The following is a 16,601-nucleotide window of genomic DNA, read 5'->3' on the forward strand; positions in this document are numbered from 1 at the left end:
TGCTCCTCAAAGTGCGTGGACTTTGCTCACATATCCGCCGTTCGCCCGTACACTCCAGCCGTATGCAGACCTATCAGCGTTCTTTGAACCTTCCCCAGCATCGCCTAATCATAGACGTTGCAACAAGGTGGAACTCAACACTGCACATGCTTCAGAGACTGTGTGAACAGAGGCGGGCTGTTATGTTTTTGTGGGAGGATACACATACACGGGCAGGCAGTAGGATGGCAGACATGGAGTTGTCAGGTGTGCAGTGGTCGAAGATTCAAGACATGTGTCAAGTCCTTCAGAGTTTTGAGGAATGCACACGGCTGGTTAGTGCAGACAACGCCATAATAAGCATGAGCATCCCCCTAATGCGTCTGCTGATGCAAAGTTTGACGCACATAAAGGATCAGGCGTCTGCAGCTGAGGAAGAGGAAAGCCTTGATGACAGTCAGCCATTGTCTGGCCAGGGCAGTGTACAGGACGAGGTAGCGGGCGAAGAGGAGGAGGAGGACGAGGAGGATGATGGGGATGATTATATTTTTAATGAGGAAGCTTTTCCGGGGCCACTGGAAATTGTTGGCGCGGCAAGGCCGGGTTCTGGTTTTTTGAGGGACACAAGTGACGTGGATTTGCCTGAAACTGCCCCTCAACCAAGCACAACCGCAGATTTGAGAACTGGAACTTTGGCCCACATGGCGGATTATGCCTTACGTATCCTCAAAAGGGACACACGCATTACTAAAATGATGAACGATGACGATTACTGGTTGGCCTGCCTCCTTGATCCTCGCTATAAAGGCAAATTGCAAAATATAATGCCACATGAGAACTTGGAACTAATATTAGCAACCAAACAATCAACTCTTGTTGACCGTTTGCTTCTGGCATTCCCTGCACACAGCGCCCGTGATCGTTCTCACACGAGCTGCAGGGGCCAGCAGACCAGAGGTGTTAGAGGGGCAGAAATCAGAAGTGGCGTTGGCCAGAGGGGTTTTCTGACCAGGTTGTGGAGTGATTTTGCTATGACCGCAGACAGGACAGGTACTGCAGCATCAATTCAAAGTGACAGGAGACAACATTTGTCCAGTATGGTTACAAACTATTTTTCATCCCTTATCGACGTTCTCCCTCAACCGTCATTCCCATTTGATTACTGGGCATCCAAATTAGACACCTGGCCAGAATTGGCAGAATATGCATTGCAGGAGCTTGCTTGCCCGGCAGCTAGTGTCCTATCAGAAAGAGTATTCAGTGCTGCAGGTTCAATACTAACAGAAAAAAGGACTCGTCTGGCTACCCAAAATGTAGATGATCTAACCTTCATTAAAATGAACCACAACTGGATTTCGAAATCTTTTGCCCCACCTTGCCCGGCTGACACCTAGCTTTCCTATGAAAAGGTCTTGCCTGTGGACTATTCTGAATGATTTTTCCAATCTCGTAATTTTCTGCACCTGATTGTCCAGCATACGACATGTTTAGACCTCACTAAATGGCCAAACTCCCCACACGGGGCCGTGGTATCGCCACTTGGCGCCAGCACCCGTGAGAGTGCTGTTTGTCTGAAGAGGTGGGTGTGCCCGCTTTTGGTCGACGACACTGCCACTGGGTCCCTCATAGTACAATAAAGTGTCTCTGGCGGTGGTGGTGCGCACCCAACGTCAGACACACCGTTGTAATATGAGGGGCCCTGGGCCTGTACCGCCGGCCACAAGACAGTTCCCCCCCCAGCTCAAACAGTGCTCTACCACTTGCAAAATTATCTCTCACAGCTCCACCAATGTTTAGTCTATGCGCTGACATCCTTCAATGCCTGGCACTGACAATACCATTGTATTGACATTTTTGTTATGTTAGGCCTTCGAAGCCTGTCTGCGGTCCCTCCTTCCACTAGGCCTCCACTGACCACACCACTGCTGCCTGTGTACCCACGGAACCAATTTAAAATTGCCTACAGCCATGTGTTATTATGTTAGGCCTTCGATGCCTGTCTGCGGTCCCTCCTTCCACTAGGCCTCCACTGACCATTGTACTGCTGCCCTTGTACCACTGGAACCAATTTTAAATTGCCAACAGCCCTATTTTTTTATGTTAGGCCTTCGAAGCCTGTCTGCGGTCCCTCCTTCCACTAGGCCTCCACTGACCACACCACTGCTGCCCGTGTACCCCTGGAACCAATTTAAAATTGCCTACAGCCATGTGTTATTATGTTAGGCCTTCGATGCCTGTCTGCGGTCACTCCTTCCACTAGGCCTCCACTGACCACACCACTGCTGCCCGTGTACCCCTGGAACCAATTTAAAATTGCCTACAGCCAGCCCAATTTTTTTATTTTAGGCCTTCGATGTCTGTCTGCGGTCCGTTCTTTCTACTACTACTACACTGACCAGGCCACTGCTGCCCGTGTTCCCCTGGAACCAATTTAAAATTTCCAACAGCAATGTGTTATTATGTTAGGCCTTCGATGCCTGTCTGCGGTCACTCCTTCCACTAGGCCTCCACTGACCACACCACTGCTGCCCGTGTACCCCTGGAACCAATTTAAAATTGCCTACAGCCAGCCCAATTTTTTTATTTTAGGCCTTCGATGCCTGTCTGCGGTCCGTTCTTTCTACTACTACTACACTGACCAGGCCACTGCTGCCCGTGTTCCCCTGGAACCAATTTAAAATTGCCTACAGCCATCTGTTATTATGTTAGGCCTTCGAAGCGTGTCTGCGGTCCTTCCTTCCAATAGTTCTCCACTGATTAGACCAATGCTGGCCGTGTACCTCTGGAACCCAGCTGAAAGTGCATGTAGTCTCCTTTTTTTCTTTGTTTTATATTTAGAAAGCCCAGATGAACTACGTTGTGCAACAGTTCAAGCTACCCAGTCGACATTTCTTTTGCGAGAAAAGCCATCCCAGCCCTCCACCGGCATGAAAAAGTCTGCATTGTCATAGCACTCAGGCAATCAAACAGTAGAAAGGTGCACCTGACAAGAGACGCATGGACCAGTAGGCATGTCCACAAAAAGTTACGTGTCCATTACGGCGCACTGGGTTAATGTGTTGGATGCATGGTCCACAGGGGACAGCCTACAAAGTCTGTCTGCAGTCCCTAATTCCAATTTTCCTCCGCTGACCACACCACTGCTGCCCGTGTACCCCTGGAACCAATTTTACAGTGTCTACAGCCTAATTTTGTTATGTTAGGCCTACTACGCCTGTCTGCGGTCCCTCCTTCCAATACTCGTCCACTGACCACACCACTGCTGCCCGTGGACCCCTGGAACCTATTTTTAATTGCATAGAGCATCCTTTTTTTAATAGTAGGCATACAAAGTCTGTATGCGGTCCACTATTGAAATTGTCCTCCACTGCCCAGAGCACTGCTGCTTGTGTACCCCTGTAACTTTTTTAAGCTGCAGTGAGCCACATTTTTGGTTTAAGTCCTACTACCAGGGATTCAAGCTTCAAACCAGGGATTCAAGCTTCAGGAGGCTAATTTGCATATTCCAGGTGCCTTCTGGGAGAAGCGAAGTCTCCCTAAGCTAGAAGATCGTTGGGTACAGCCGGGACCAGCTGCTTCGAAAGCATCACCAAACCAGGGATTCAAGCTTCAGGAGGCTAATTTGCATATTCCAGGTGCCTTCTGGGAGAAGCGAAGTCTCCCTAAGCTAGAAGATCGTTGGGTACAGCCGGGACCAGCTGCTTCGAAAGCATCACCAAACCAGGGATTCAAGCTTCAGGAGGCTAATTTGCATATTCCAGGTGCCTTCTGGGAGAAGCGAAGTCTCCCTAAGCTAGAAGATCGTTGGGTACAGCCGGGACCAGCTGCTTCGAAAGCATCACCAAACCAGGGATTCAAGCTTCAGGAGGCTAATTTGCATATTCCAGGTGCCTTCTGGGAGAAGCGAAGTCTCCCTAAGCTAGAAGATCGTTGGGTACAGCCAGGACCAGCTGCTTCGAAAGCATCACCAAACCAGGGATTCAAGCTTCAGGAGGCTAATTTGCATATTCCAGGTGCCTTCTGGGAGAAGCGAAGTCTCCCTAAGCTAGAAGATCGTTGGGTACAGCCGGGACCAGCTGCTTCGAAAGCATCACCAAACCAGGGATTCAAGCTTCAGGAGGCTAATTTGCATATTCCAGGTGCCTTCTGGGAGAAGCGAAGTCTCCCTAAGCTAGAAGATCGTTGGGTACAGCCGGGACCAGCTGCTTCGAAAGCATCACCAAACCGCGCGCCTTACGGCGCGTGAATTTTTGCCTGAAGGACATTATTGCAAGAGAGCTTGGCTGAGTAGATTACACAAGAAGGAAAACACACAGCAAGTCAGCAGGATCTAGGAGCAACATGGCAGATGTGACAACCTACATGGTGAGCTGCAGCATGTGCTACATGTTCACAGATCGACCAGAAGAAGAATCCAATTTCACCTGTCAGAAGTGTAGACTAGTGGCCCTTTTAGAAGAAAAGGTGCGGGGTCTGGAAGAAAGAATAGCAACTTTGAAACTCATCAAAGAGAATGAAGACTTTCTAGACAGAACAGAAGCATCTCTACTGGTCACAGAAGGTGCAAAAAGTGTCAGAGAACCTCCAAAAGCAGATGAGTGGAAGCATGTGACCAAAAGAAGCAAGAAGACCATGGAGAAATCACCAACCACACAACTGAAGAACCGATATCAAATCTTTGTAGAGGATGAAGATGGCACACCTAAGAATGAAGCAATACCAGCAAGCAAAAAAGAAAAGGGCACACAGCAACAAGTGACAGCAAAAAGTACAGCCAAGAAGCAACGAAGAGTGGTGGTGGTGGGAGACTCACTACTGAGAGGCACCGAAGCAGCCATCTGCAGACCGGACATAACTGCAAGAGAAGTATGCTGCCTTCCAGGTGCGATGATCAAGGATGTGACCGATAGGATACCAAAGCTCTTCAGCTCCAAGGACGTCCACCCATTTCTTCTGATACATGTTGGCACCAATGACACGGCAAGGAAGGACCTACCGACAATCTGCAAGGACTTTGAAGAGTTGGGGAAGAAAGTAAAGGAACTGGATGCACAGGTAGTTTTTTCTTCTATCCTTCCAGTAGACGGGCATGGCACCAGGAGATGGAACAGGATCCTTGATGCAAACAACTGGCTAAGACGATGGTGCAGACAACAAGGATTTGGATTCCTGGACCACGGTGTGAATTACTGGTATGATGGACTCCTCGCCAGAGACGGACTACACCTCAACAAACCTGGGAAACACACATTCGCCAGAAGACTCGCTACACTCATCAGGAGGGCGTTAAACTAGAAGAAGAGGGGACGGGAAGAAAAACATTAGACTCGAACAAAGACGACCCAGGAAAACATACTCAGAAGGGAGGTAAGAACATTTCTAAAACAATCCACAGTGAGGAGATTGGAACAAAACAAAATCCTCTAAACTGCATGCTCGCAAACGCCAGAAGCCTGACAAACAAGATGGAAGAACTAGAAGCAGAAATATCTACAGGTAACTTTGACATAGTGGGAATAACCGAGACATGGTTAGATGAAAGCTATGACTGGGCAGTTAACTTACAGGGTTACAGTCTGTTTAGAAAGGATCGTAAAAATCGGAGAGGAGGAGGGGTTTGTCTCTATGTAAAGTCTTGTCTAAAGTCCACTTTAAGGGAGGATATTAGCGAAGGGAATGAGGATGTCGAGTCCATATGGGTTGAAATTCATGGAGGGAAAAATGGTAACAAAATTCTCATTGGGGTCTGTTACAAACCCCCAAATATAACAGAAAGCATGGAAAGTCTACTTCTAAAGCAGATAGATGAAGCTGCAACCCATAATGAGGTCCTGGTTATGGGGGACTTTAACTACCCGGATATTAACTGGGAAACAGAAACCTGTGAAACCCATAAAGGCAACAGGTTTCTGCTAATAACCAAGAAAAATTATCTTTCACAATTGGTGCAGAATCCAACCAGAGGAGCAGCACTTTTAGACCTAATACTATCTAATAGACCTGACAGAATAACAAATCTGCAGGTGGTTGGGCATTTAGGAAATAGCGACCACAATATTGTGCAGTTTCACCTGTCTTTCACTAGGGGGACTTGTCAGGGAGTCACAAAAACATTGAACTTTAGGAAGGCAAAGTTTGAACAGCTTAGAGATGCCCTTAATCTGGTAGACTGGGACAATATCCTCAGAAATGAGAATACAGATAATAAATGGGAAATGTTTAAGAACATCCTAAATAGGCAGTGTAAGCGGTTTATACCTTGTGGGAATAAAAGGACTAGAAATAGGAAAAACCCAATGTGGCTAAACAAAGAAGTAAGACAGGCAATTAACAGTAAAAAGAAAGCATTTGCACTACTAAAGCAGGATGGCACCATTGAAGCTCTAAAAAACTATAGGGAGAAAAATACTTTATCTAAAAAACTAATTAAAGCTGCCAAAAAGGAAACAGAGAAGCACATTGCTAAGGAGAGTAAAACTAATCCCAAACTGTTCTTCAACTATATCAATAGTAAAAGAATAAAAACTGAAAATGTAGGCCCCTTAAAAAATAGTGAGGAAAGAATGGTTGTAGATGACGAGGAAAAAGCTAACATATTAAACACCTTCTTCTCCACGGTGTTCACGGTGGAAAATGAAATGCTAGGTGAAATCCCAAGAAACAATGAAAACCCTATATTAAGGGTCACCAATCTAACCCAAGAAGAGGTGCGAAACCGGCTAAATAAGATTAAAATAGATAAATCTCCGGGTCCGGATGGCATACACCCACGAGTACTAAGAGAACTAAGTAATGTAATAGATAAACCATTATTTCTTAATTTTTAGGGACTCTATAGCGACAGGGTCTGTTCCGCAGGACTGGCGCATAGCAAATGTGGTGCCAATATTCAAAAAGGGCTCTAAAAGTGAACCTGGAAATTATAGGCCAGTAAGTCTAACCTCTATTGTTGGTAAAATATTTGAAGGGTTTCTGAGGGATGTTATTCTGGATTATCTCAATGAGAATAACTGTTTAACTCCATATCAGCATGGGTTTATGAGAAATCGCTCCTGTCAAACCAATCTAATCAGTTTTTATGAAGAGGTAAGCTATAGACTGGACCACGGTGAGTCATTGGACGTGGTATATCTCGATTTTTCCAAAGCGTTTGATACCGTGCCGCACAAGAGGTTGGTACACAAAATGAGAATGCTTGGTCTGGGAGAAAATGTGTGTAAATGGGTTAGTAACTGGCTTAGTGATAGAAAGCAGAGGGTGGTTATAAATGGTATAGTCTCTAACTGGGTCGCTGTGACCAGTGGGGTACCGCAGGGGTCAGTATTGGGACCTGTTCTCTTCAACATATTCATTAATGATCTGGTAGAAGGTTTACACAGTAAAATATCGATATTTGCAGATGATACAAAACTATGTAAAGCAGTTAATACAAGAGAAGATAGTATTCTGCTACAGATGGATCTGGATAAGTTGGAAACTTGGGCTGAAAGGTGGCAGATGAGGTTTAACAATGATAAATGTAAGGTTATACACATGGGAAGAGGGAATCAATATCACCATTACACACTGAATGGGAAACCACTGGGTAAATCTGACAGGGAGAAGGACTTGGGGATCCTAGTTAATGATAAACTTACCTGGAGCAGCCAGTGCCAGGCAGCAGCTGCCAAGGCAAACAGGATCATGGGGTGCATTAAAAGAGGTCTGGATACACATGATGAGAGCATTATACTGCCTCTGTACAAATCCCTAGTTAGACCGCACATGGAGTACTGTGTCCAGTTTTGGGCACCGGTGCTCAGGAAGGATATAATGGAACTAGAGAGAGTACAAAGGAGGGCAACAAAATTAATAAAGGGGATGGGAGAACTACAATACCCAGATAGATTAGCGAAATTAGGATTATTTAGTCTAGAAAAAAGACGACTGAGGGGCGATCTAATAACCATGTATAAGTATATAAGGGGACAATACAAATATCTCGCTGAGGATCTGTTTATACCAAGGAAGGTGACGGGCACAAGGGGGCATTCTTTGCGTCTGGAGGAGAGAAGGTTTTTCCACCAACATAGAAGAGGATTCTTTACTGTTAGGGCAGTGAGAATCTGGAATTGCTTGCCTGAGGAGGTGGTGATGGCGAACTCAGTCGAGGGGTTCAAGAGAGGCCTGGATGTCTTCCTGGAGCAGAACAATATTGTATCATACAATTATTAGGTTCTGTAGAAGGACGTAGATCTGGGTATTTATTATGATGGAATATAGGCTGAACTGGATGGACAAATGTCTTTTTTCGGCCTTACTAACTATGTTACTATGTATGTTACTATGTTACCTGTGTCTGTCTGCGCCACTCAATTCAGCTGTGTTCCTTTGAAAAAAGCTGAGCGTCAATAGTCTTGTTTTCAGCCTCTAGGAATTTTAAAACTGCATTGGGGGTACAACTTTGGTAGGGCCTACTAACGGTGTCTGCCTCCCCAAGGTGTGCCCCAGGTTTCCTCGCCATTGCTTCGATCTTAATGCTCTCGTTTAGTAGTTGTTGGAAACTACACTGCATTAGGCCTACAAATTGGGTATGGGGTGTAGAGAGATGGTGTGTTCCACTCCAAGGTGTTCCCCAGGTTTCCTCTCCATTGCTTCGATCTTCATGCTCTCGTTTAGTAGTTGTTGGAAACTACACTGCATTAGGCCTACAAATTGGGTATGGGGTGTAGAGAGATGGTGTGTTCCACTCCAAGGTGTTCTCCAGGTTGCCTTTCCTGAGCTTCGATCTTCCGGCTCTCGTTTAGTAGTTCTTGGAAACTACACTGCATTAGGCCTACAAATTGGGTATGGGGTGTAGAGAGATGGTGTGTTCCACTCCAAGGTGTTCTCCAGGTTGCCTTTCCTGACCTTCGATCTTCCAACTCTCGTTTAGTAGTTGTTGGAAACTACGCTGCATTAGGCCTACAAATTGGATATGGGGTGTAGAGAGATGGTGTGTTCCACTCCAAGGTGTTCCCCAGGTTTCCTCACCAATGCTTCGATCTTCATGCTCTCGTTTAGTAGTTGTTGGAAACTACACTGCATTAGGCCTACAAATTGGGTATGGGGTGTAGAGAGATGGTGTGTTCCACTCCAAGGTGTTCTCCAGGTTGCCTTTCCTGAGCTTCGATCTTCCGGCTCTCGTTTAGTAGTTCTTGGAAACTACACTGCATTAGGCCTACAAATTGGGTATGGGGTGTAGAGAGATGGTGTGTTCCACTCCAAGGTGTTCTCCAGGTTGCCTTTCCTGAGCTTCGATCTTCCGGCTCTCGTTTAGTAGTTGTTGGAAACTACGCTGCATTAGGCCTACAAATTGGGTATGGGGTGTAGAGAGATGGTGTGTTCCACTCCAAGGTGTTCCCCAGGTTTCCTCGCCAATGCTTCGATCTTCATGCTCTCGTTTAGTAGTTGTTGGAAACTACACTGCATTAGGCCTACAAATTGGGTATGGGGTGTAGAGAGATGGTGTGTTCCACTCCAAGGTGTTCCCCAGGTTTCCTCGCCATTGCTTCGATCTTCATGCTCTCGTTTAGTAGTTGTTGGAAACTACGCTGCATTAGACCTACAAATTGGGTATGGGGTGTAGAGAGATGGTGTGTTCCACTCCAAGGTGTTCTCCGGGTTGCCTTTCCTGAGCTTCGATCTTCCGGCTCTCGTTTAGTAGTTCTTGGAAACTACACTGCATTAGGTCTACAAATTGGGTATGGGGTGTAGAGAGATGGTGTGTTCCACTCCAAGGTGTTCTCCAGGTTGCCTTTCCTGAGCTTCGATCTTCCGGCTCTCGTTTAGTAGTTGTTGGAAACTACACTGCATTAGGCCTACAAATTGGGTATGGGGTGTAGAGAGATGGTGTGTTCCACTCCAAGGTGTTCTCCAGGTTGCCTTTCCTGAGCTTCGATCTTCCGGCTCTCGTTTAGTACTTCTGGGAATCTGCACTGCATTAGGCCTACAAATTGGGTATGGGGTGTAGAGAGATGGTGTGTTCCACTCCAAGGTGTTCTCCAGGTTGCCTTTCCTGAGCTTCGATCTTCCGGCTCTCGTTTAGTAGTTGTTCGAAACTACGCTGCATTAGGCCTACAAATTGGGTATGGGGTGTAGAGAGATGGTGTGTTCCACTCCAAGGTTTTCTCCAGGTTGCCTTTCCTGAGCTTCGATCTTCCGGCTCTCGTTTAGTAGTTCTTGGAAACTACACTGCATTAGGCCTACAAATTGGGTATGGGGTGTAGAGAGATGGTGTGTTCCACTCCAAGGTGTTCTCCGGGTTGCCTTTCCTGAGCTTCGATCTTCCGGCTCTCGTTTAGTAGTTCTTGGAAACTACACTGCATTAGGCCTACAAATTGGGTATGGGGTGTAGAGAGATGGTGTGTTCCACTCCAAGGTGTTCTCCAGGTTGCCTTTCCTGAGCTTCGATCTTCCGGCTCTCGTTTAGTAGTTGTTGGAAACTACGCTGCATTAGGCCTACAAATTGGGTATGGGGTGTAGAGAGATGGTGTGTTCCACTCCAAGGTGTTCTCCAGGTTGCCTTTCCTGAGCTTCGATCTTCCGGCTCTCGTTTAGTAGTTCTTGGAAACTACACTGCATTAGGCCTACAAATTGGGTATGGGGTGTACAGAGATGGTGTGTTCCACTCCAAGGTGTTCTCCGGGTTGCCTTTCCTGAGCTTCGATCTTCCGGCTCTCGTTTAGTAGTTCTTGGAAACTACACTGCATTAGGCCTACAAATTGGGTATGGGGTGTAGAGAGATGGTGTGTTCCACTCCAAGGTGTTCTCCAGGTTGCCTTTCCTGAGCTTCGATCTTCCGGCTCTCGTTTAGTAGTTGTTGGAAACTACGCTGCATTAGGCCTACAAATTGGGTATGGGGTGTAGAGAGATGGTGTGTTCCACTCCAAGGTGTTCCCCAGGTTTCCTCGCCAATGCTTCGATCTTCATGCTCTCGTTTAGTAGTTGTTGGAAACTACACTGCATTAGGCCTACAAATTGGGTATGGGGTGTAGAGAGATGGTGTGTTCTACTCCAAGGTGTTCTCCAGGTTGCCTTTCCTGAGCTTCGATCTTCCGGCTCTCGTTTAGTAGTTGTTGGAAACTACGCTGCATTAGGCCTACAAATTGGGTATGGGGTGTAGAGAGATGGTGTGTTCCACTCCAAGGTGTTCCCCAGGTTTCCTCGCCAATGATTCGATCTTCATGCTCTCGTTTAGTAGTTGTTGGAAACTACACTGCATTAGGCCTACAAATTGGGTATGGGGTGTAGAGAGATGGTGTGTTCCACTCCAAGGTGTTCTCCAGGTTGCCTTTCCTGAGCTTCGATCTTCATGCTCTCGTTTAGTAGTTGTTGGAAACTACACTGCATTAGGCCTACAAATTGGGTATGGGGTGTAGAGAGATGGTGTGTTCCACTCCAAGGTGTTCCCCAGGTTTCCTCGCCATTGCTTCGATCTTCATGCTCTCGTTTAGTAGTTGTTGGAAACTACACTGCATTAGGCCTACAAATTGGGTATGGGGTGTAGAGAGATGGTGTGTTCCACTCCAAGGTGTTCTCCAGGTTGCCTTTCCTGAGCTTCGATCTTCCGGCTCTCGTTTAGTAGTTGTTGGAAACTACACTGCATTAGGCCTACAAATTGGGTATGGGGTGTAGAGAGATGGTGTGTTCCACTCCAAGGTGTTCTCCAGGTTGCCTTTCCTGAGCTTCGATCTTCCGGCTCTCGTTTAGTAGTTCTTGGAAACTACACTGCATTAGGCCTACAAATTGGGTATGGGGTGTAGAGAGATGGTGTGTTCCACTCCAAGGTGTTCTCCAGGTTGCCTTTCCTGAGCTTCGATCTTCTGGCTCTCGTTTAGTAGTTGTTGGAAACTACACTGCATTAGGCCTACAAATTGGGTATGGGGTGTAGAGAGATGGTGTGTTACACTCCAAGGTGTTCCCCAGGTTTCATCCACATTGCTTCGGTCTTCCGACTCTCGTTTAGTAGATGTTGGAAACTACACTGCATTAGGCCTACAAATTGGGTATGGGGTGTAGAGAGATGGTGTGTTCCACTCCAAGGTGTTCCCCAGGTTTCCTCTCCATTGCTTCGATCTTCATGCTCTCGTTTAGTAGTTGTTGGAAACTACGCTGCATTAGACCTACAAATTGGGTATGGGGTGTAGAGAGATGGTGTGTTCCACTCCAAGGTGTTCTCCAGGTTGCCTTTCCTGAGCTTCGATCTTCCGGCTCTCGTTTAGTAGTTATTGGAAACTACGCTGCATTAGGCCTACAAATTGGGTATGGGGTGTAGAGAGATGGTGTGTTCCACTCCAAGGTGTTCTCCAGGTTGCCTTTCCTGAGCTTCGATCTTCCGGCTCTCGTTTAGTAGTTCTTGGAAACTACACTGCATTAGGCCTACAAATTGGGTATGGGGTGTAGAGAAATGGTGTGTTCCACTCCAAGGTGTTCTCCAGGTTGCCTTTCCTGAGCTTCGATCTTCCGGCTCTCGTTTAGTAGTTGTTGGAAACTACACTGCATTAGGCCTACAAATTGGGTATGGGGTGTAGAGAGATTGTGTGTTACACTCCAAGGTGTTCCCCAGGTTTCATCCACATTGCTTCGGTCTTCCGACTCTCGTTTAGTAGTTGTTGGAAACTACACTGCATTAGGCCTACAAATTGGGTATGGGGTGTAGAGAGATGGTGTGTTCCACTCCAAGGTGTTCCCCAGGTTTCCTCTCCATTGCTTCGATCTTCATGCTCTCGTTTAGTAGTTGTTGGAAACTACGCTGCATTAGACATACAAATTGGGTATGGGGTGTAGAGAGATGGTGTATTCCACTCCAAGGTGTTCTCCAGGTTGCCTTTCCTGAGCTTCGATCTTCCGGCTCTCGTTTAGTAGTTGTTGGAAACTACGCTGCATTAGGCCTACAAATTGGGTATGGGGTGTAGAGAGATGGTGTGTTCCACTCCAAGGTGTTCTCCAGGTTGCCTTTCCTGAGCTTCGATCTTCCGGCTCTCGTTTAGTAGTTGTTGGAAACTACACTGCATTAGGCCTACAAATTGGGTATGGGGTGTAGAGAGATGGTGTGTTCCACTCCAAGGTGTTCTCCAGGTTGCCTTTCCTGAGCTTCGATCTTCCGGCTCTCGTTTAGTAGTTGTTGGAAACTACACTGCATTAGGCCTACAAATTGGGTATGGGGTGTAGAGAGATGGTGTGTTCCACTCCAAGGTGTTCTCCAGGTTGCCTTTCCTGAGCTTCGATCTTCCGGCTCTCGTTTAGTAGTTCTTGGAATCTACACTGCATTAGGCCTACAAATTGGGTATGGGGTGTAGAGAGATGGTGTGTTCCACTCCAAGGTGTTCTCCAGGTTGCCTTTCCTGAGCTTCGATCTTCCGACTCTCGTTTAGTAGTTGTTCGAAACTACGCTGCATTAGGCCTACAAATTGGGTATGGGGTGTAGAGAGATGGTGTGTTCCACTCCAAGGTGTTCTCCAGGTTGCCTTTCCTGAGCTTCGATCTTCCGGCTCTCGTTTAGTAGTTCTTGGAAACTACACTGCATTAGGCCTACAAATTGGGTATCGGGTGTAGAGAGATGGTGTGTTCCACTCCAAGGTGTTCTCCGGGTTGCCTTTCCTGAGCTTCGATCTTCCGGCTCTCGTTTAGTAGTTCTTGGAAACTACACTGCATTAGGCCTACAAATTGGGTATGGGGTGTAGAGAGATGGTGTGTTCCACTCCAAGGTGTTCTCCAGGTTGCCTTTCCTGAGCTTCGATCTTCCGGCTCTCGTTTAGTAGTTGTTGGAAACTACGCTGCATTAGGCCTACAAATTGGGTATGGGGTGTAGAGAGATGGTGTGTTCCACTCCAAGGTGTTCTCCAGGTTGCCTTTCCTGAGCTTCGATCTTCCGGCTCTCGTTTAGTAGTTGTTGGAAACTACGCTGCATTAGGCCTACAAATTGGGTATGGGGTGTAGAGAGATGGTGTGTTCCACTCCAAGGTGTTCCCCAGGTTTCCTCGCCAATGCTTCGATCTTCATGCTCTCGTTTAGTAGTTGTTGGAAACTACACTGCATTAGGCCTACAAATTGGGTATGGGGTGTAGAGAGATGGTGTGTTCTACTCCAAGGTGTTCTCCTGGTTGCCTTTCCTGAGCTTCGATCTTCCGGCTCTCGTTTAGTAGTTGTTGGAAACTACGCTGCATTAGGCCTACAAATTGGGTATGGGGTGTAGAGAGATGGTGTGTTCCACTCCAAGGTGTTCCCCAGGTTTCCTCGCCAATGATTCGATCTTCATGCTCTCGTTTAGTAGTTGTTGGAAACTACACTGCATTAGGCCTACAAATTGGGTATGGGGTGTAGAGAGATGGTGTGTTCCACTCCAAGGTGTTCTCCAGGTTGCCTTTCCTGAGCTTCGATCTTCCGGCTCTCGTTTAGTAGTTGTTGGAAACTACACTGCATTAGGCCTACAAATTGGGTATGGGGTGTAGAGAGATGGTGTGTTCCACTCCAAGGTGTTCCCCAGGTTTCCTCGCCATTGCTTCGATCTTCATGCTCTCGTTTAGTAGTTGTTGGAAACTACGCTGCATTAGACCTACAAATTGGGTATGGGGTGTAGAGAGATGGTGTGTTCCACTCCAAGGTGTTCTCCGGGTTGCCTTTCCTGAGCTTCGATCTTCCGGCTCTCGTTTAGTAGTTCTTGGAAACTACACTGCATTAGGCCTACAAATTGGGTATGGGGTGTAGAGAGATGGTGTGTTCCACTCCAAGGTGTTCTCCAGGTTGCCTTTCCTGAGCTTCGATCTTCCGGCTCTCGTTTAGTAGTTGTTGGAAACTACACTGCATTAGGCCTACAAATTGGGTATGGGGTGTAGAGAGATGGTGTGTTCCACTCCAAGGTGTTCTCCAGGTTGCCTTTCCTGAGCTTCGATCTTCCGGCTCTCGTTTAGTAGTTCTTGGAAACTACACTGCATTAGGCCTACAAATTGGGTATGGGGTGTAGAGAGATGGTGTGTTCCACTCCAAGGTGTTCTCCAGGTTGCCTTTCCTGAGCTTCGATCTTCTGGCTCTCGTTTAGTAGTTGTTGGAAACTACACTGCATTAGGCCTACAAATTGGGTATGGGGTGTAGAGAGATGGTGTGTTACACTCCAAGGTGTTCCCCAGGTTTCATCCACATTGCTTCGGTCTTCCGACTCTCGTTTAGTAGATGTTGGAAACTACACTGCATTAGGCCTACAAATTGGGTATGGGGTGTAGAGAGATGGTGTGTTCCACTCCAAGGTGTTCCCCAGGTTTCCTCTCCATTGCTTCGATCTTCATGCTCTCGTTTAGTAGTTGTTGGAAACTACGCTGCATTAGACCTACAAATTGGGTATGGGGTGTAGAGAGATGGTGTGTTCCACTCCAAGGTGTTCTCCAGGTTGCCTTTCCTGAGCTTCGATCTTCCGGCTCTCGTTTAGTAGTTATTGGAAACTACGCTGCATTAGGCCTACAAATTGGGTATGGGGTGTAGAGAGATGGTGTGTTCCACTCCAAGGTGTTCTCCAGGTTGCCTTTCCTGAGCTTCGATCTTCCGGCTCTCGTTTAGTAGTTCTTGGAAACTACACTGCATTAGGCCTACAAATTGGGTATGGGGTGTAGAGAAATGGTGTGTTCCACTCCAAGGTGTTCTCCAGGTTGCCTTTCCTGAGCTTCGATCTTCCGGCTCTCGTTTAGTAGTTGTTGGAAACTACACTGCATTAGGCCTACAAATTGGGTATGGGGTGTAGAGAGATTGTGTGTTACACTCCAAGGTGTTCCCCAGGTTTCATCCACATTGCTTCGGTCTTCCGACTCTCGTTTAGTAGTTGTTGGAAACTACACTGCATTAGGCCTACAAATTGGGTATGGGGTGTAGAGAGATGGTGTGTTCCACTCCAAGGTGTTCCCCAGGTTTCCTCTCCATTGCTTCGATCTTCATGCTCTCGTTTAGTAGTTGTTGGAAACTACGCTGCATTAGACCTACACATTGGGTATGGGTTGTAGAGAGATGGTGTGTTCCACTCCAAGGTGTTCTCCAGGTTGCCTTTCCTGAGCTTCGATCTTCCGGCTCTCGTTTAGTAGTTCTTGGAAACTACACTGCATTAGGCCTACAAATTGGGTATGGGGTGTAGAGAGATGGTGTGTTCCACTCCAAGGTGTTCTCCAGGTTGCCTTTCCTGAGCTTCGATCTTCCGGCTCTCGTTTAGTAGTTGTTGGAAACTACACTGCATTAGGCCTACAAATTGGGTATGGGGTGTAGAGAGATGGTGTGTTCCACTCCAAGGTGTTCCCCAGGTTTCCTCTCCATTGCTTCGATCTTCATGCTCTCGTTTAGTAGTTGTTGGAAACTACGCTGCATTAGACCTACAAAATGGGTATGGGGTGTAGAGAGATGGTGTGTTCCACTCCAAGGTGTTCTCCAGGTTGCCTTTCCTGAGCTTCGATCTTCCGGCTCTCGTTTAGTAGTTGTTGGAAACTACACTGCATTAGGCCTACAAATTGGGTATGGGGTGTAGAGAGATGGTGTGTTCCACTCCAAGGTTTTCCCCAGGTTTCCTCTCCATTGCTTCGATCTTCATGCTCTCGTTTAGTAGTTGTTGGAATCTACGCTGCATTAGG

The sequence above is a fragment of the Ranitomeya imitator genome, chromosome 1 (assembly GCF_032444005.1).
Source record: "Ranitomeya imitator isolate aRanImi1 chromosome 1, aRanImi1.pri, whole genome shotgun sequence".
Taxonomy (NCBI): Eukaryota; Metazoa; Chordata; class Amphibia; order Anura; family Dendrobatidae; genus Ranitomeya; species Ranitomeya imitator.